Consider the following 21,500-nt stretch of genomic DNA (forward strand, 5'->3'; position numbering starts at 1 on the left):
AACAGTTCGAAACTCTCGCCAACGTTGCACAAAAGTTTGTCTCAACGTTGGCAAGTTGGTTATGTGACCAAACGTTTGGTCAAACGTTCATTTGGATTCATGACTGTAGGCAGTGTCTTGGAGGCTCAATCTTGGCTCGGAACGTCCGCTTTTGAAACCGCGTAAATGCTTCAGGTGGGGTGCTGGCTTCAGCGATTTGGTAAGGGGAAATAAATATATTTTTGGTGCATTTTATTTCTAAGAGTAGATTGAACACTGTGTAAGAAGTTCGTGGCTTAGTTAAGATAGCAAGAGTTGATCGATCATATGGTTAAGCAACGCTTGCCGCGGTGGGTCCATGGATGGGTGACCAGTTTGGTCTAACAAGTTTGTGCGTGTTTCAGAAGACACGGTAAATTGGTAGCGATCATTTGAACATCTTTGGCAGTCGTTACGGGTTGTCATAAGAAGAAGAGGATCTGACCATAGTCGTAACAAGAAATACCGGGATAGACGTATAACTGGGTTCGTCTTCTCTGTCGATTCGCTCTTGGCAGAGCGTCACATTGCGGTGTCCACATTAGAGGCGGGCACAGCTTTTTTCACGATCTCCGGCCACCTCTCTCTGTTAGCAGACTGGGTTGGAGAGGTAGAATAAGTGAGACGCTCTTTTCTTGTTGTTTTTCTTTAGTATATTTACGAATTGAAAATCTGACTTTGTGAGTGATTTCTTGCATAAAATTCGTACATTCAGGTTAACAGTGAGACCCTACCCACTTTCTCAACTCGCTCGCGGTCATGTGTGTACAGTGAAGACGCTTTGACTTTGCTGTTTGTATGACCGAGTATATCGTGGCCTCCTTATGTCAAATATTATATCGCGGAAACTGCTGAAAGAAAAGTCTATTTTTTTCAGTAGAATGTATTTTGTAACCGTCTGTTTTTTTTCTTATCTAGGCCAAATTATGAGCAGATTTTCAAAGATACAGTAATACTGCAACTTTATAAAACAGTCATACTGCAATTACATAAAAAACGCTTATTTCATAGAGTTTACGTTTAAAACGAAGTATCGTAGTTTCGCTACGATAAGCGTAGTTGGATTGGCTACGGATCGACCGTGAGCGTAGCGTATGGTTATCGGTTTGCTACGCCGTAGCAAGTTTACCTTGCTGGGTGGATCGTTTGGTTATTAATAGAATATGTTTATGAAAACTATGTAGGTTTGTACATAAGGTCTTGAAGGGGTTGTGATTGATGTATGAAAAGATTTAAATTGACGGTAAATAGCCCCAAAATGTTTAAATATTGAAGTGTAGGTGCAAGTTTATTCAGCAATTTTAATTAAATTATTAAGCACTAAATCCCATTCCCAGTCGTCCGGGGAAACGTTTTCCATCACTAGGAAAAAAACAAGTTGTAACCTATGTGAAGATTTCATCTTAATCGGTTCACCCGTTTTAGCGTGATTACTTATACATGTTATGGACCATGTGATTAATTCGGGCATTATTTGTAATGCCCGAGCATTATGAATAATGTCTAGCTTTATCGGGCCAAGTGATTAATAACTATCTTAACTTCATTATTTATCACATTGCACGGGCATTATTATATTGCTACATGACAGTTGGGCAATTTGATAATAAAGCTATATTTTATGCGGTGCGAGGGTGGCAGTTGTTCTAATAAATAAATCCTGTTACTTGCTACATATTTTATGATTATTGTTTTAAATTATATGTTCTATTTTAATGGGAAATTATAAGTCTAGCCACAAAACTATTAATTGGACAATTGTCATCTAATTTACTAACTCGGCCGGGCCTCGTTTTTCTTGATCGCATTTTTCTTGGCTCGTTTTTTTATGGTAGAATTTAATTTGGATTCAAAACATTGTATTAAAAACTGAACTTAGTGACGAAAACGAATCGCTGCAAAACCGACTCCACGTAGTCTTGTCTGCCCTACCCCTAGAGTGCAATTCAAAACCGCGTAGGCACGGAGGGGCGAGGCGGCCTGCGAGCTGAGGCGCAGGTAGTTGAAGCGCTCGCCGCCGCGGCTGAGGCTGGCCGGGAGCCGGCCAGCAAGCCGAAGCTGCGGTGGTGAGCGTGAAAACCATCTGCGACGATAAGCTCGCATGGGACCGCCGGAGCCCCGCAGCGCCGGAGCCGTGACAGAAACCATGCTTGCTGCATGTTGCATGCTTACTTCTATACTCTATCAATTGATATGGGATGTGTTATATTTAGTTTATTTTAAGTTAAATGTCAATAACAATAAAAAAATGAAATTAAATATGTTTGTATTACTTTGCCCAAAAGGTCACGGGCAATATGTATAGTGCCCGGTCAATTTGATTGTTTGAATAATTATTATCAAATTGCACTCTCATATTGGGCATTATTCATAATGACCGGGCATTATGTATACTGCCCAATTTATCACTTGGTCCATAACATACACACTTACCTCCATGTTAAATAATAGTAAGGTTAAAATACACCTTCTAAGAACAATCACAGTTTATTATTCTACCTTATCTAGATTCATAAACTTTCCCGACTTAACGAAAATGTAATCTCCAACACAATACCCGTTAAAACCTAAATAAAGAAAAACAGATTATCTTAACTCCTATGTTTGTTCAGGGTGAGTCTGAGGCGGCCATTTTCAATAAATTGTAGGCTTTATTTAGCCGTAAGTAGACCACAGGGGTCAAAAGTTAACTTTCATTATGAAAATCTAGTTAATACCTTCTTCGATTAGTTTGTGTGGCTAATAGATTTTCTTGGAAGCCTTAAAAGGTTTTTGTAAATCTTCTTCGTGATTTGTTGATGATTTTGAGAGGAATTTTCGTTGGAAATGTGGGTGATTATAATTATTATACTAGACGCCAACAGTGGTTTCATCATTTCCTGGATACGCATAATGTTATTATGCGTATATGTTATTTTAAGCTATACTGCTGACAAGTTCATCAAAATACATCTATTTGTTTCTGTGCGAAAGGAGAACAAACGTCCCTACATTTATTAAATTATTTATACTTTTTGTACAATACGCATATGTACAACATGTTATTTATATTGTTTATCATTTTTGTTACAAGTATGTACCAGCTTTGCTAACTATGTGATTCAAGTAAAATAATAGTTGTGGTATGTAAGTTAAATTACTTATAACTTAAACCCATTATATGATAATTTATGACCACTTAAATACGTCATCAACAAGTTCATAAAACAATTTAGATCAAAATCATTAATGAACAACTAAATTACGACAAAAAACTTTGTCCACTTGCCGGCCGAAAAAACGTAGCGTCAAATGATCGCATTAGGGTTATCGTAACATCTCGACAATTAACACGACAAGACATTGGGTGACAGACAAAAAAACAGAGGGGAGAGGAAGGAAAGTATTCGTTTAGATAACCATCGGGAATTTAATGAGCCGGCTACTGGGGTTGTTTTGTTTTAATTTTAATTTTTCGTAGGTCGTTTTTTTGGCTTGCGGTTTATGGTTTTTAATTAAATGTATTGGCATTGTTTATTTAATAGTCAAATATTATGCGTTTTGAATGATATTTAAAATAAAATGTATGTGGTTGATTAAGTCATAATTAATTGTATAACGCCTTGTTGAAGTTAGGTAAAAACTATAACATACATTTTTCATGAGGAGTTTTAGTAGTTAAACTATGATATGTTATAGTTTTTTTTATCTAAGTTAAGGTAGATAAAATATCCAACTTAGGTATTTCTTGTACCGTTCAAACATCTGCCAGATTGCCATGCCACTAAGACAGAGCAACTTATCCCAACACACTTAACTTCAACTTGATATAATCTCAGCAACTGAAACTAACAAGTGTTACACTTTCATTAACTTAGTGTAGGCACTAATTTACATGCAAATGGCTGCGTGACGTCACCATATCACGTGTGACGTCATAGTTGGCGGTAGGCGAAGTTGTCAACGTTGAACCGATTAAGGGTTAATCTAAACTGTTAGACGGATTATCGACTAGAAACTGGGTTAAGTAAGTTTTGGGGATTGGTGAAAGATGTCTATTAAGATTTTTGTCTGAGTCTGAGTGAGTATTCTAATTTTAAAGCTGGCGTAGGTCTCAGATTTCACTTAGTAGTAGTCGGATAGTCCATATATCGAGGACGCTATAATAAGCTACTTTTTAGGGTCAATTCCCACTGAAAGAGCAGCGGCCGGCAGCGGCCGTAAGAGCGCGGCCCGCCGCGCTCGCGCTCAATCACTTGCATTTACGGCTGCTGCCGGCCGCTGCCGGCCGCTGCTCTTTCAGTGGGAATTGACCCTTATAAGAGTGCTTTAGATAGCTAGATACCTATGTAGTAACAGATGCGTAAAAAAGTATGTGCGAAAGTTTTGAATAATATATTAGTAAAATATTGAGCGTGGTAATTAAATATCTATAGATATTACTAGAGCTATATTCAGTAAGTATCCTACAGAGAGGAAGATCGTTAAAGTTTTACTAAGAAATATCACATGGAAATATCGCGTGAATGAATAAGAAGTTACAGAAATACCTCTTACGATACGGTGTGAATCACTTCAAAATCAAAATCCCCTTAAAAATACAGCCTTCATTTCCGAAACGGCTGAACCCATTGTTATTCAGCTCTCGTCAATCGGCCGGCTATAATCTCCGCTACGTTACACTGCACGGCTGGATTATTGACCACCTTCCTACCTAACGAGATTAACCAATTCCGACTCGATTATTTTGCTAGATTATTTTACTTTGAAACTGTTAGGAAGGGCCTTTGTGGAGTTCTGTGCGTTTTAATTGGTGTAAAGTTGTTAAACATTTAAGGTGAAGTATATCTTACCCTGATACCTGATAATTTTGCCTTAAAAAAGACTAAAAAAAACAACATTATTTTTTTCACTTTCATTTTTTCAGAACAATTTTCTCGTAATCCTCTGAAGACTATATTTATTAAGCACATTAAAACTTATAAAACTAAATACAAAAACGAAAAAGTAACTTTTTAATATAACCTACTTTCAGCAAATAACAGAAAATTATCCCCAAAAATGAAATTAACCTACCTAATTCAACTTTCATATTAAAAACAATTCTACAGGGATATCATACCTCGTAGCTTGGTCTATATTCTGGACATGACGAGTGACGTCATGGGCCGGGGCTAGTACCCCAAGGACTGTAATTTGAATAGTAATAATATTATAACTAGTGAAATTAAAATGTAATGGAACGTGACGGAGGCGTTTTGGTGGAAAGGAACGTTCATTTTGTAATGTGTTTATTCGGTTTTATTTTGTTTGGTGAAAGCTCTTTGTATTTAAGTAGAAGACTTTTGTGAAATGAATAACGTTTCTTAAATTACAACTTTTAAAAAGGCAGACCATTTGAAGCAGGTATGTAGTTTCAAGATGAGGTTTAATTAGCAGGACACAGGTATTTTCAAACCTATTCGATTATTTACTTACATTTTATGAATTTGCAAATTTTATAATACTGACCCAATTTTTTTTTTCTCATTAGTGTAATACGAATTTTAGTCATCTAATAATGCATGATGTCAGAATTTATTGTATTAACGAAACAGACATAATTTCGAGGTCACAACACACCCACATAACACGGGTATCGTTTTAACCCATTAGTTATCGGCGCCCGGCGCCTGAAACTGCTAGTTGAAGCTCTAACGTAGCCTAATTAATTAGTTGCTCAAATTATCTATTAGTAGGGTGACCATGTCGCTAAGTTATAAAAGACTTCTTTTCACACATATTATATTGTAAAAAAAATATTAATTAAAACTATAATTCGAACCTTTTTTATACAAAATCAATGGAGAGAAACTCTAGTAAGTATAACTCCATCCATCTCGTCATAGAAAATGAGTTGAGTAGATAATAAATCCAGCCCAGCATTAAACTTCGAAAAATCTCATTAACCGTTCAAAAGTTCCCAGCGTACGTTTAGTGGTTGCATCGATAGTGAGGCCGCGGGGACTCATAATTGAGATGTATCCCGCCATCCCGGACCCCGGGACCCGAACCGTTCCCCAGCCGGACCGTCCGGGAACGTGCTCGGACGCTCATGTATTTATCATTTAATAAATAGTTGTAGCCAAGTTTTAATTAGTGACTGACCAAACAGGTCGTTTAGTCTCGGGATAGTTACTGGCGCTAGTTTGTCGGCTAGTGATATTGATTACGTATTTTTTTATTATGGTCATGTAAAACGATGCTTAGTAACTTTATACTGTTAGTATGGCTTCTCTAGTTAATACTATGGATGAGTGAGTGATTACGTGAAGTCGGGTATAGGATGTTTTCTTTTGGATTATTTGACGGATATAGGAAGGTATTTTTGCTGTTGGATTATTTGATACTGAAAGACAGATTAGACAGTTTTCTTGTAATCCCCATAGATAGACAGTGTTTTTTCTACAATATTTATGTTGTACTAGAGAAAACATGAAAATGAATAATACAGTACCAAATAGACTGTTATCATGAATCTCAATCAAAAACGAAAAACTGTATTCATGTATTTTCAGCGAACGGAAGCGTCGCACAAATTCATATCAACATACATTTTACACAACCTGCTACACAAATCCAAACAACATTTATATTTGCCAACACATCGCTTTCATTTCACTCTCAAAACTCTAGCGGCGATATAAAAATCATAGAAAACCCTATGAATATAAACTACGTTTATTGTCAAGTGACTCGCCCCAGTTGGAGGCCCGTTGACACGTGCGTAGCTGTTGTATTATTCAGTTTGAACGGGGCTTCTCGTGCGTGATGCTTTAGACTCGCACACTACAAACTTTTAGTAGGCCGATAGTTGGTTTGGGCTCATAAATCAGTATGAAGATGAATGGAAGTACACACCTAACAACGGTCAGGTGAGCATCGGAGAGCACGTAAATGTCGATCTTGCGCCTAATCTCCCTCCGGTCGTGTCGGGTTGCCGTCCCATCGGGCTATGAGAGTGAAGATAAGTGCACTTGTGTCTGCGCAAACACTTGTGCACTATAATATGTCCTGCGCAGTTGGCTGATCTCCTACATGAGAACAGCCGCCGTAGCCGATGATCAGCTAGGAGGACATCATTTGTCCGGCATCAGACCAACGAAAAGCTTTGATTGAATTCGCGATTTTTAAAAAAAGGGCCAAGATTCGGCCGATTATTTATTCTGCAGTGTGCACGTAGGCTCAGTTTTTACTCTCGTATCGGAGGAGAGGGTCAGACGTGAGGATGACGCACATTGATGTACTGGATATTGATATACGGGCCCTCTTTGTTGGGAACGAAAGGAAAGGTAAATATTTTGTCAAGGTTAGCTCTTTTTTGTAGTGTTTGAAAGATGTTCGGTTTTTCGTGACTAGTTTTTTAAAGAAACTTTTCACTTTGGAAATATACACATAATATACATGATAGTAAACAGTTATGTTGTTCAACGACATCTTTAACATGCAGTTAGACAACAGATTGGAATATCAGTTATTATAATAATAAAAAAGACAGCCATTAAAAACTCGTGCGACTATCCAATTATACCAGATATCAAGCCCAACCCATCCTTACTAATATTATAAATCGGAAAGTGAGTTTGTTTGTTTGTTTGTTTGTTTGTTCCGCTTTCACGCCGTAACTACTGAACCGATTGCTTTGAAATTTTGCAGACGTAAAGTTAGAAGTCCGGATTAAATAATAGGGTACTTTTTATCCCGAAAAAAATAGATATTCCCGAGGGAAAACAAAAATATTGTTTGCTTGATGGATGGATTGTAGATGGCGCTGTGTGTCGTTTAAAACAAGGTAATATATTGCAAACGAATATAAACATGTAAATTTAGAAGCTAAATGATACGATAATGAATCCTCGAAAATGAGGAATTCCCGAGGGATGACGTACAATTTGTTTTATCGTCTTAACTGTTTTTTTTACATCTACTTATCCTGAAATAACTATAATTCAACGAATTACTAATTGGTATAAGTATTAGTTAAGTTAATTAGTTCTTGAGGTATGCGATAGATGGCGCTGGGTGTTTTTAAAACGTGGTAACGATGTGTTTTTAAAATACGTAAGAAGTGGAATGATAGCTTTTTAAAACGTGGTGACGTTGTTTTTTTTAAGATACGTAAGAAGTGCAATGATATCTCGCGCTTTAACCTGTAGCTCATCGTATCGTGTCGTAATCGGCCGGCTATAATCTCCGCTACGTTACACTGCACGGCTGGATTATTGACCACCTTCCTACCTAACGAGATTAACCAATTCCGACTCGATTATTTTGCTAGATTATTTTACTTTGAAACTGTTAGGAAGGGCCTTTGTGGAGTTCTGTGCGTTTTAATTGGTGTAAAGTTGTTAAACATTTAAGGTGAAGTATATCTTACCCTGATACCTGATAATTTTGCCTTAAAAAAGACTAAAAAAAACAACATTATTTTTTTCACTTTCATTTTTTCAGAACAATTTTCTCGTAATCCTCTGAAGACTATATTTATTAAGCACATTAAAACTTATAAAACTAAATACAAAAACGAAAAAGTAACTTTTTAATATAACCTACTTTCAGCAAATAACAGAAAATTATCCCCAAAAATGAAATTAACCTACCTAATTCAACTTTCATATTAAAAACAATTCTACAGGGATATCATACCTCGTAGCTTGGTCTATATTCTGGACATGACGAGTGACGTCATGGGCCGGGGCTAGTACCCCAAGGACTGTAATTTGAATAGTAATAATATTATAACTAGTGAAATTAAAATGTAATGGAACGTGACGGAGGCGTTTTGGTGGAAAGGAACGTTCATTTTGTAATGTGTTTATTCGGTTTTATTTTGTTTGGTGAAAGCTCTTTGTATTTAAGTAGAAGACTTTTGTGAAATGAATAACGTTTCTTAAATTACAACTTTTAAAAAGGCAGACCATTTGAAGCAGGTATGTAGTTTCAAGATGAGGTTTAATTAGCAGGACACAGGTATTTTCAAACCTATTCGATTATTTACTTACATTTTATGAATTTGCAAATTTTATAATACTGACCCAATTTTTTTTTTCTCATTAGTGTAATACGAATTTTAGTCATCTAATAATGCATGATGTCAGAATTTATTGTATTAACGAAACAGACATAATTTCGAGGTCACAACACACCCACATAACACGGGTATCGTTTTAACCCATTAGTTATCGGCGCCCGGCGCCTGAAACTGCTAGTTGAAGCTCTAACGTAGCCTAATTAATTAGTTGCTCAAATTATCTATTAGTAGGGTGACCATGTCGCTAAGTTATAAAAGACTTCTTTTCACACATATTATATTGTAAAAAAAATATTAATTAAAACTATAATTCGAACCTTTTTTATACAAAATCAATGGAGAGAAACTCTAGTAAGTATAACTCCATCCATCTCGTCATAGAAAATGAGTTGAGTAGATAATAAATCCAGCCCAGCATTAAACTTCGAAAAATCTCATTAACCGTTCAAAAGTTCCCAGCGTACGTTTAGTGGTTGCATCGATAGTGAGGCCGCGGGGACTCATAATTGAGATGTATCCCGCCATCCCGGACCCCGGGACCCGAACCGTTCCCCAGCCGGACCGTCCGGGAACGTGCTCGGACGCTCATGTATTTATCATTTAATAAATAGTTGTAGCCAAGTTTTAATTAGTGACTGACCAAACAGGTCGTTTAGTCTCGGGATAGTTACTGGCGCTAGTTTGTCGGCTAGTGATATTGATTACGTATTTTTTTATTATGGTCATGTAAAACGATGCTTAGTAACTTTATACTGTTAGTATGGCTTCTCTAGTTAATACTATGGATGAGTGAGTGATTACGTGAAGTCGGGTATAGGATGTTTTCTTTTGGATTATTTGACGGATATAGGAAGGTATTTTTGCTGTTGGATTATTTGATACTGAAAGACAGATTAGACAGTTTTCTTGTAATCCCCATAGATAGACAGTGTTTTTTCTACAATATTTATGTTGTACTAGAGAAAACATGAAAATGAATAATACAGTACCAAATAGACTGTTATCATGAATCTCAATCAAAAACGAAAAACTGTATTCATGTATTTTCAGCGAACGGAAGCGTCGCACAAATTCATATCAACATACATTTTACACAACCTGCTACACAAATCCAAACAACATTTATATTTGCCAACACATCGCTTTCATTTCACTCTCAAAACTCTAGCGGCGATATAAAAATCATAGAAAACCCTATGAATATAAACTACGTTTATTGTCAAGTGACTCGCCCCAGTTGGAGGCCCGTTGACACGTGCGTAGCTGTTGTATTATTCAGTTTGAACGGGGCTTCTCGTGCGTGATGCTTTAGACTCGCACACTACAAACTTTTAGTAGGCCGATAGTTGGTTTGGGCTCATAAATCAGTATGAAGATGAATGGAAGTACACACCTAACAACGGTCAGGTGAGCATCGGAGAGCACGTAAATGTCGATCTTGCGCCTAATCTCCCTCCGGTCGTGTCGGGTTGCCGTCCCATCGGGCTATGAGAGTGAAGATAAGTGCACTTGTGTCTGCGCAAACACTTGTGCACTATAATATGTCCTGCGCAGTTGGCTGATCTCCTACATGAGAACAGCCGCCGTAGCCGATGATCAGCTAGGAGGACATCATTTGTCCGGCATCAGACCAACGAAAAGCTTTGATTGAATTCGCGATTTTTAAAAAAAGGGCCAAGATTCGGCCGATTATTTATTCTGCAGTGTGCACGTAGGCTCAGTTTTTACTCTCGTATCGGAGGAGAGGGTCAGACGTGAGGATGACGCACATTGATGTACTGGATATTGATATACGGGCCCTCTTTGTTGGGAACGAAAGGAAAGGTAAATATTTTGTCAAGGTTAGCTCTTTTTTGTAGTGTTTGAAAGATGTTCGGTTTTTCGTGACTAGTTTTTTAAAGAAACTTTTCACTTTGGAAATATACACATAATATACATGATAGTAAACAGTTATGTTGTTCAACGACATCTTTAACATGCAGTTAGACAACAGATTGGAATATCAGTTATTATAATAATAAAAAAGACAGCCATTAAAAACTCGTGCGACTATCCAATTATACCAGATATCAAGCCCAACCCATCCTTACTAATATTATAAATCGGAAAGTGAGTTTGTTTGTTTGTTTGTTTGTTTGTTCCGCTTTCACGCCGTAACTACTGAACCGATTGCTTTGAAATTTTGCAGACGTAAAGTTAGAAGTCCGGATTAAATAATAGGGTACTTTTTATCCCGAAAAAAATAGATATTCCCGAGGGAAAACAAAAATATTGTTTGCTTGATGGATGGATTGTAGATGGCGCTGTGTGTCGTTTAAAACAAGGTAATATATTGCAAACGAATATAAACATGTAAATTTAGAAGCTAAATGATACGATAATGAATCCTCGAAAATGAGGAATTCCCGAGGGATGACGTACAATTTGTTTTATCGTCTTAACTGTTTTTTTTACATCTACTTATCCTGAAATAACTATAATTCAACGAATTACTAATTGGTATAAGTATTAGTTAAGTTATTTAGTTCTTGAGGTATGCGATAGATGGCGCTGGGTGTTTTTAAAACGTGGTAACGATGTGTTTTTAAAATACGTAAGAAGTGGAATGATAGCTTTTTAAAACGTGGTGACGTTGTTTTTTTTAAGATACGTAAGAAGTGCAATGATATCTCGCGCTTTAACCTGTAGCTCATCGTATCCAGCGTTACATCGCGCTTCTTAGATTTTTCCGTGGGAATGAGAAGTTTTCTTATAGTTGTGATTTATACCGCAATATAACCGAATTCCACGCGGGCGAAGCCGCGGGCGGAAAGCTAGTTTCACTATAAAAGTAATTTAATTTGTTTGAATCCTCTCAAACTTTTGCCGTATCCCCGGGTCTATTGATACAGCGGCTATATTGCCACAAAACAAATACCTATAGTTATATATCGGCCCCAATAAAGCCTGGCCGTCACGTGTTTGTCTTTGTGCCAAACTTCCTGGATGGATAACGAACTGAATTTGATGCTCCAAAGCCGTATTGACAATCTGACAGCAGTTGCCACCAGGATTTGTCGAACAAATCTCAGATCTGTCTACTATACTGTACGGTAGTGACTGTCTAGTATACGGTACGGTACTGAGTGTCTAGTATAGTATACATCTGTGGTGTGCTAGTACGTCAAGCCAGTTTGTGCAATAAAGCTGTCATTGTCAACAGGTACGATTTGAATTCGTAGGTTCTGGAATATAGAGTATGGACATGATTTGATTTGAAAGCTGTGAGAATTCATGCATCATAATGTGCACGATAATGTGACGTAGATATATTGTTTTAGAAAATTTGTGTATATTGTATTGAATACAAATGACATTGTCTCATTTTTTATATTTTGGTATTTGAAGATAAGAAGTACGTACCACCGGTCGGATACATTTAAAACGATGCAAATGATAATTCAAAAATTGGGACTAGTCTCAGCTCAAGTAAGCAAGTATTGTCACCCCATGTATAGCGTCGGATAAAATTGATAAATTTGATACCTGTCCCGATATTTCGCGAGATATTTCTTTGTAGATTTGTAAATAAAATATATGTATTGTATCAGACGTCAGAAATATTGAAAATAGCAAACGGTTCTCTCAAAATGAAATAAAGGAACACAATTTCTTATTGGAAAAATGCGAATTGTAGAAATCATAGTTCTTTACATTTTAGAATTTATTGGTTTTGTTACATGGTTATATTTTTGTTGTGTGTATTCGATGTTGCCAAAGTGAAAAGAAATATGTTCTTTCGTTTTTCCTTTTGTTAAATATTTTTTTGTATAAAAAGTGAATTGAATCGAATTGTGGATTGTTTTCTCTGATAGTTTTTAAAGATATCGAGCGGTATAGGCTTTTGTTCTCTGCTGAATGATAGTTCATTAATAACTGACAAGTCTGCTGAGACCGAAATTGAATAAAATTAATTGCCAAAAGCAAAAAATAACAACTTCCTGATTAAATTAACAAATTATACAAATCCACACGCAACAACGAACCAACAGAAACAATAAAACATCCAAAGATATTTGACATCGAACAAACGGCTGTAGATAATAAACAATTATGCAAACGAGACGTCCGCGCCGCGTGGCTGACGGGATGCAACTGATCATATCTCGACACGCGACCGTGCTGCCGTGTGTCTGTCACCTGTTTTGTGGGAGCCATTTTTTTATTTTCGTGAGGTCGTTGAACTTGTGATTGATAGATGAGTTATGGAAGAATTTTTTTGGGTGGAAATGGTAACAAATCTAATTTTAAGTATTAAATCGTTGTTTTTGCTATTTTGAAACCCTTGAGAGTAGGTTTAGCCATCGCAGGCATACAGGTCTTGATTAAATGAGCAAACAAACTAAAAGTAATGTTATAGGTAGCTACTATACAGCAGAAAAAAAATATGGAAAATATAAACCTGCAAAAATATTTAAATATATAAACGAAGTTCCATTTTTATTTCAATACAGTGTCTGTCCACACATCCCCCGCACCTGTTGTGACGTCATAAACAAACTACCGTCACCTGTAGTGGACACTATTGTAGCGTTCACGTGGAAAACTGAATAAAATACCTATATTTATAGCTGTTATCAAAATTGTTCCGTGTTGATAGTGGGCCTAGTGAATAAAGCACATGACTCTTATATAAGAGTGCTGGGTGTATACGACTGCAGGTCAGGCAAGGACTAAGGACTTCCTGAGTGGACCTCCCTATTGTACATAAATGACTGAGAACAGGGCTCGTTCTTTCTCGTTATGAGAAGACGCTAGTGCCCAGCAGTGGCCTTTAAAGGTTCTCAGACAACAAACCAGTCATGCTCCGTGTAGTGTATGCAGGTACATGTGCATCATTGTATAGGTTATGTCATTATTATGACGCCTCGTGCGCATACGTCACTCGGTTATAAATACCGGATCAAGCGGTGGGGAGTCGGTCGTTGTCAGACTGTCGACCTGTGTGGTGGTGCGTTGGCGAGTCGATTAACATAATAAAATGAGCGTACAATACATTGGCGACGAGGATAAAACCGTGAGTGTTTGGACCAACAGTTACCTATTATCTAATTTTTATAATTTTGAACTACCTATTAGTTCTGTGATCCAGAAAAATATTTGATATACAAGGTTATACTAAATAATTTGTCCTATTCATGCCTATACCAAATTAATGTATGCTAAATAAGCTTTGACAACAAGTAACCTCTGACCGATGTTAATATTCAATCATATTAAAAAGAGCAAAAGGAAAGAAGGAAGGGAAGAGAGTAGAATGACAAAGTATACATAACTTTTATGTTCATGTATGTATCACCCGAATTGCAAACAAATTTTAACCTTTTTACGTAATTCTTTGTTTAAGTTTACCTTGTTACAATTCTAATGGAAGTAGCAATATTTATTGCAGGTGTTAATATTTATCAAATGAGTAATTTATAATACAAAATCATTACTTGGTGATCAGTTTACTCATTCTTAAACCTGCATCAAAGTTTATTCAATAATAGGCATTTATTGGAAGCAATATAAAGTTGCTGGTTGTTGAATTGTCGTCAAGACGACTTTAGCAGTGGTGGGATTTCCTAGAGGATATAATACAATAACCTATTTGCCTTATAATCAATTGTGTTTAATAATTGTTGTGCTTGCATGCCAACAAGGCGGAATGTACACGGATCTTATTATGTTGTTTACAATCCTATTTTGTAAGTGCCTGCATTCTAAGCAAATAAAGACCTATTCTATTCCAAAAATCTGCTGATCATTAAATTGACAGCTTGACGGTTAGCAGTAGTGTATATCTACTGGTCATTAGATTGACAGCTTGGCAGTTGGCAGTAGCGTGTATCTACTGGTCATTAGATTGACAGCTTGGCAGTTGGCAGTAGTGTGTTTCTACTGGTCATTAAATTGACAGCCTGATTGTTGGCAGTAGTCTATATCTACTGTTCATTGAATTGACAGCTTGATGGTTGGCAGTAGTGTGTATCTACTGGTCATTAAATTGACAGCCTGATTGTTGGCAGTAGTCTATATCTACTGGGCATTGAATTGACAGCTTGATGGTTGGCAGTAGTGTATATCTACTGGTCATTAAATTGACAGCTTGGCAGTTGGCAGTAGTCTATATCTACTGGTCATTAGATTGACAGCTTGGCAGTTGGCAGTAGTGTGTTTCTACTGGTCATTAAATTGACAGCCTGATTGTTGGCAGTAGTCTATATCTACTGGTCATTGAATTGACAGCTTGATGGTTGGCAGTAGTGTGTATCTACTGGTCATTAAATTGACAGCCTGATTGTTGGCAGTAGTCTATATCTACTGGGCATTAAATTGACAGCTTGGCAGTTGGCAGTAGTCTATATCTACTGGTCATTAAATTGACAGCTTGACAGTTGGCAGTAGTCTATATCTACTGGTCATTAAATTGACAGCTTGACAGTTGGCAGTAGTCTATATCTACTGGTCATTAAATTGACAGCTTGACAGGTGGCAGTAGTCTATATCTACTGGTCATTAAATTGACAGCTTGACAGTTGGCAGTAGTCTATATCTACTGGTCATTAAAGTGACAGCTTGACAGTTAACGGTAGTGAACGTCTACTGGTCATTCAATTGACTGTACACGCATAAATTATCTGGCGATAGTTGTCAACTACTGCAACAACTAAATAGTAAATCTTGATAATTTTTATATTTTCTGTGCCCGGTGATTTGGATCATAAAAAGCTTCCAAACTTAACTTCTCAGAGTCTAGTCAACAACTTATACCTGCTATATTGTTCTGGTACTTAACTAACTTAATTCAAGTGCTTGCAATATAGAGGATATTACAAGAACAAACTGGTGGGTTATATACTCAACGGTTCTACAAATGACAAACATGTGCTGGGTATCTAGTTAAACAAACAGCACATTGAGGGACCGTAGTGGGTTGGCCATGGATGTTGAAGAACTCGCCCAGCTATACTGGTATGTATTCACCTATGCACAACATCCAAGTCCATCAACACCTCTAGTGGGTTGCCTACCCATAATAGTGTTAATTATAACAGTTGCTCAGTCACCCTAGGTATAATTTCAATACTTTTACTTTATTTTGCTGTATTAAAGAGGTTGTTATACAACAGAGATATTCCAGAAGATACAGAACAGTAGAACAGCATACAAGCAGCAATACTAGCTGGAAAATGTGGATCAAAATTTTGGTATTCAATAGATAGAATCTTTGGTAAACATGCTAGCTCACAATTGTAATTTCAGTACTTTAGGTTGATATAAAACTCTTAGATCAAAAGAATATGGAACTAAGCATTGGAGCAATCTGTGATTTATTTGACAATGCTACTTTATCTACCCAACTGCCTCGTTGGTCTAGCTGTCGCAAGCGCGGCTGCTGAGCACGAGGTCTCGGGTTCGATTCCCGGGTCGGGCCTGGAAGTTGGTGATTGATACACCCGTGCATCGGAAAGCACGTAAATGTCGGTCCTGCGCCTGATCTCTTTCCGGTCGTGTCGGATTGCCGTCCCATCGGGTTATGAGAGTGAAGGAACAGTGAGTGCACCTGTGTCTGCGCAAATGCTTGTGCACTATAATATGTCCTGCGCAGTTGACTAATCCCCTTACGTGAGTACAGCCGCCGTAGCCGATAATCGGCTAGGAGGACATCGTCATCATTTACCCAACTGGGCCTTCTCATCTGTGACAAAAAATCTTTTAAGGATGATACCTGGAAGGAGTTCCAATGTAGATACTTACTCTGGGAACTGTCTAATGATGATTAGCTCATGGATGATTGTTGCAATCAAGTTCTCAAAAGTTGATGATTGCGTGTGCTTTTAAAACCTTCAAGATTCAGGCTTGAATGAATTTTAATTGGTATCTTAGCCTCTTTTTATTGATTTACATTGGTGTTTACAAATAGTTTAACAAAGTGGCCCTCATTATAATATTGTTATTTGCAAATTATGTTTTACAGTATTGCAGTACCAATAAGCAGTATAAGTACATTGAGAGTTGTGGAAGAATATGCTTCCATAGGGGCGAATAACATAACCATATATGAACGTATATGAAATAGAATCCATTTATTGATCTCAAGTTAATAAATCATCACATTAATATATTCTTGAAGTGCACACCTACTTGTAATATAAAGTTGTGTAATTTCCTCAACCCATCCCATAAGATAAGATCCATATGGGTGGTGGGATGGATATCTATTAACAAAATAATGTCTTGTGTCCATAGCGTTAGGGTTAATAATAATTGATCTTAGAACACCAATCTTAGGTTACCGTAAGACAATTGGACTCGCACGAGAGGTAAAGAACTTTATCACTATTCACATTTATCGACATTTATTACTCTTTTGTGCTAATTAAACTACACAGTTGCGTCGACATTTGGTTAATAATAACTAAAATATTATTAAGTTCCTAAGTCCTACTGCAATATATAATCTGAGTAAGTGTTCCTTAAAGTATAGGAAGTAAAATTGCCCTTAGTCACCAAATCGTTTAAAAATTTACTTGGGTGCTGTCCCTATAAAAGATAATAATATTTTTATATTCTGGTTGTCTAACTAAAACAACGTAGATAAAGTCAGCTGCAATAAAGGGTAAGCGCTTTTGAACGAAACTATAAACATACTTATGCAGCCAACTATACTTACATAAAAAAAAAAAAAAAAAAATATTACGTTACCTATACGCGGTCATGAAATTGGAAAAGCGTAAAATATTAAAAATGGAAGCAGCACAAAGCTGATCATCAAATTGATGAGGTCAAGTATGACATGAGAGCAGCATAGCTGCTCATGAAATTGAGATATAGAATTAGAATCCCACATTTATCTATGTGTAGACAAATGTTTTAGAAAGGTTAGCGGTTGTTTTGCAAAAGGAAAAATTGCATCGACTAGAAAACTGTTTGTGAGCTGCTGTCACCTTGTTGAAAGGAAGAAGAGCATGAGTTGAGGGTCAGGGACTCTTCTATTTTATGGTGATGCAGAATGTCACAGCTTCAAAATATATAGTGCAAAGTTAGTGACACCTGTTAAAGTGCGTTCGTTGCATAATATGGTTCTAATTAGTTAAAATCTGATTCGTAATGTTACTTTACACCTTCGTTATAATCAATATGTAACCATGACACTAAAAAGCTTACCATCAAAGCATAATAATTCTTTGACTACTTAAATTTTTGAAAACCACATTAGGAAAAGCAAACAAACATTACAGAACGCAATGTCCGGTGATAATAGTGTTCTTGGATGCCTAACCGAAATATAAGTATTCCTATCGCACTATTATATGCAGTAAGGTATTCATATGTTGGGTGTTGAATGCTAAGAAGCTTACAGTTTCTTGACTAGATATTGGACATACATTGATGTAGGGTATTTAAAGCCTATATCAGAATTTCAGCGAGTGTACTAGCAGAAACGTGCAAAGTACCAGCGCTGATCAATAGGGTTGAAGACCAGATTGTTTGTTACATTGCTGAGATAATGATAGGCTTTGATATTCCACTCTCAAATTAAAAACTACATATTACCAAAATTAGTTGAGTTAGCATTCTCTTGCTTACAAGGCACACAAAGTACTTAACTCGTACATAGAACTACAATTTAAACCATTAAATTGGAGACAAAGTATGTGGTCACCATTAAATGGGTGACAAAGTATGGAGTCACCATTAAATTGGAGACAAAGTATGTGGTCACCATTAAATGGGTGACAAAGTATGGAGTCACCATTAAATTGGAGACAAAGTATGTGGTCACCATTAAATGGGTGACAAAGTATATGGTCATCATCAAATTGGAAACAGTCCATCTAGGTCACCATTCAATTGGGACGATCTTATGTGATTACTTTCCTCGTACGGCTCGTACGGTTTTGAATGAGTGAAAAGCATTGATGAGGTACCCTAATGCCGATCTTTTACCTTGGAACAATGCATTCTGTATCAGTTTTAAGTGAAGTCGAACCAAGCAAGATGAGTGCTCATTATCTGAAGGTACAGCAATATTTGAGACTTGCTTGATTTCACATGGACTGATTGGCGGGATGTCTGCCAAATGGACGGATCATCTCTAGTGTAGATATAATACAGGGCCGGAACAGCGGCTACAAAACCTGAAGTTAAACTTGCCGGCCTGATATCACTGCTACGAATTTGTCTTGTTGACCCTGAAGCAGATGCTGGTATGTTACCGTCTGCAAAGGGACGGATTTTTATTTATGTTTATTTCACAAGGGAAGGGATGTAGTGTCCTGCAGTATCACCGATATCTGTCGTCTCCTTAAATGGAAAGGGAAATGAAATGGAAACGGAACAAAGTAAATCAGTTTGATGGCAGTGTGATCGGTGGACTGATCTGATAGCGTGGTTTTGTTGTGCTGCAGGTGTTTGATAGATCTTTAAGAAATTACCAAAATATTTATGAGTTTGATTGTTGGACTTTTTGAAACAAGGTTAAAATCAAAACAACAAGGGAGAGATGTAGTGTATGCAGGTACATGTGCATCATTGTATAGGTTATGTCATTATTATGACGCCTCGTGCGCATACGTCACTCGGTTATAAATACCGGATCAAGCGGTGGGGAGTCGGTCGTTGTCAGACTGTCGACCTGTGTGGTGGTGCGTTGGCGAGTCGATTAACATAATAAAATGAGCGTACAATACACTCCGTATTAGAAACTTTTCCTTTTTATAAATTTCGATAAACAGTAAAAGTTACGTCAAATATTCCGTACCTTCATAATGTCATAAATAACGTAAACGTTTCAACAAATTTTTTCAATTATTCCGAATCACCATAAAAATATGTAAAGCAAGTAACAAAAAAAGAAAATCTCTAGCCCTAAGGGAAGTTCGAATGGCCCATAGAATATTATAGGCCCTTAAAACCAAGGGCCCGTCAAAATGTAAAACGATAAACAAGCGTATGTGGCAGTCACTAAAACAGTACTGGACATTTCATGTAATGTCTATTTCCGTCGTTACCTTTTTCTGCTGAGTTTGTGAATTCAAGATAATGGGAAGCTAGATCTTTTTTGTTACTAGGCCGTTATGCAAGAAGGGTATTCTCTTTTTTATTTGCTGGCAATGAAAATAATTTTCAGTTATTAAAAAAAAAAATACTCTTGACATTTCTACCTATGACGACTTGAGAAATATCGCTTCTATGTTTGTGTGTTTATATTACGTATGTATATGCATGGTAAATATTAGTTTTAATATAAACATAGTTTAAATTAACATATTCATGCATTATGCTACGTCACGTTTGTATCAAATGGCAGCAGTACCGACCGAGATTGTAACACGAACAAACCCAGGTATGCAGTAGCTAGAATAAATAAAGTGGAAATGGAGAAATTGAATCACATGATGACGGAAACTATTAAAAGATTAAGTCATCATCCTCCGAGCCTTTTTCCCAATCATGTTGGGGTCGGCTTCCAGTCTAACCGGATTCGGCTGAGTACCAGTGCTTTACAAGAAGCGACTGCCTATCTGACCTCCTCAACCCAGTTACCCGGGCAACCCGATACCCCTTGGTTAGACTGGTGTCAGACTTACTGGCTTCTGACTACCCGTAACGACTGCCAAGGATGTTCAATGACAGCCGGGACCTACAGTTTAACGTGCCATCCGAAACACAGCCAATGGTGTCTAAGATATACTTAGAAAGTACATACAGACTTAGAAAAGTTGCATTGGTACTTGCCTGACCTGGGATCGAACCCGCGCCCTCATACTTGAGAGATTGGTCCTTTACCCACTAGGCCACCACGACTTTTATTAAAAGATTAAGTAAGTAGGTATTTTCCTGCGAATGTAGCAACTGAAGATTGTACAGATTTTTTATTTAAAATATGTCTAATGATCTTCATACTGCGCCAACCTGAAATAAAATTGGGATAAGGGTAAGCATATGATGATAATAACGTCTTTTATACTAAGACCCAAGTTCGCTGAGAACATACATGTCATTTTTCTCTTCAATTTTCAAAGCGAACAGTTGTTTTAAGAAACACGGACGTTTAAGTTGTCAATTTGCAATTGTAGTAGGCAGAAGTTGTTAGTTAATACGAATGTCTACATGTCTTTCGCTAAATCCTGAATAACTTCAAGCAGAGGTGGTAGAACAGTAAATCTAACGTGCATTTCACTTAACTGATCCTGTTATCAAGTTAAATCCCTCATTCCCTGAGGCGTTTGCGTTTAACGGAACTTTGAGAGTAACTAAGATTACTTCGCGTTATGCATAGTTACGTACATATTAGTTAAATAATTGACTGCCTGATAGATGTAATTGATTTATTGACACGTTAAATACGTATTTTAATTAATAAGCAAATAGGTATTTCCGTTTTTTTGGAAACGAGGAGGTT

The 21,500-nt window shown here is 37.0% G+C and overlaps 1 protein-coding gene and 1 long non-coding RNA gene across 6 annotated transcripts in view; one reads left to right on the forward strand and one right to left on the reverse strand.

Moving 5' to 3' along the window:
- Positions 1-21,500, forward strand: part of LOC124643126 (heterogeneous nuclear ribonucleoprotein L-like) — a 441,770-nt gene that overhangs the window by 234,695 nt on the left and 185,575 nt on the right. The window lies entirely within an intron of this gene.
- Positions 4,597-8,345, reverse strand: LOC124643132. Its single transcript, XR_006985878.1, has 2 exons — positions 8,267-8,345; positions 4,597-4,703 (listed from the first exon to the last, which is right to left on the reverse strand). It is a non-coding gene; the product is annotated as an uncharacterized LOC124643132 (long non-coding RNA).

The sequence above is a fragment of the Helicoverpa zea genome, chromosome 26, assembly GCF_022581195.2.
Source record: "Helicoverpa zea isolate HzStark_Cry1AcR chromosome 26, ilHelZeax1.1, whole genome shotgun sequence".
Classification (NCBI taxonomy): Eukaryota; Metazoa; Arthropoda; class Insecta; order Lepidoptera; family Noctuidae; genus Helicoverpa; species Helicoverpa zea.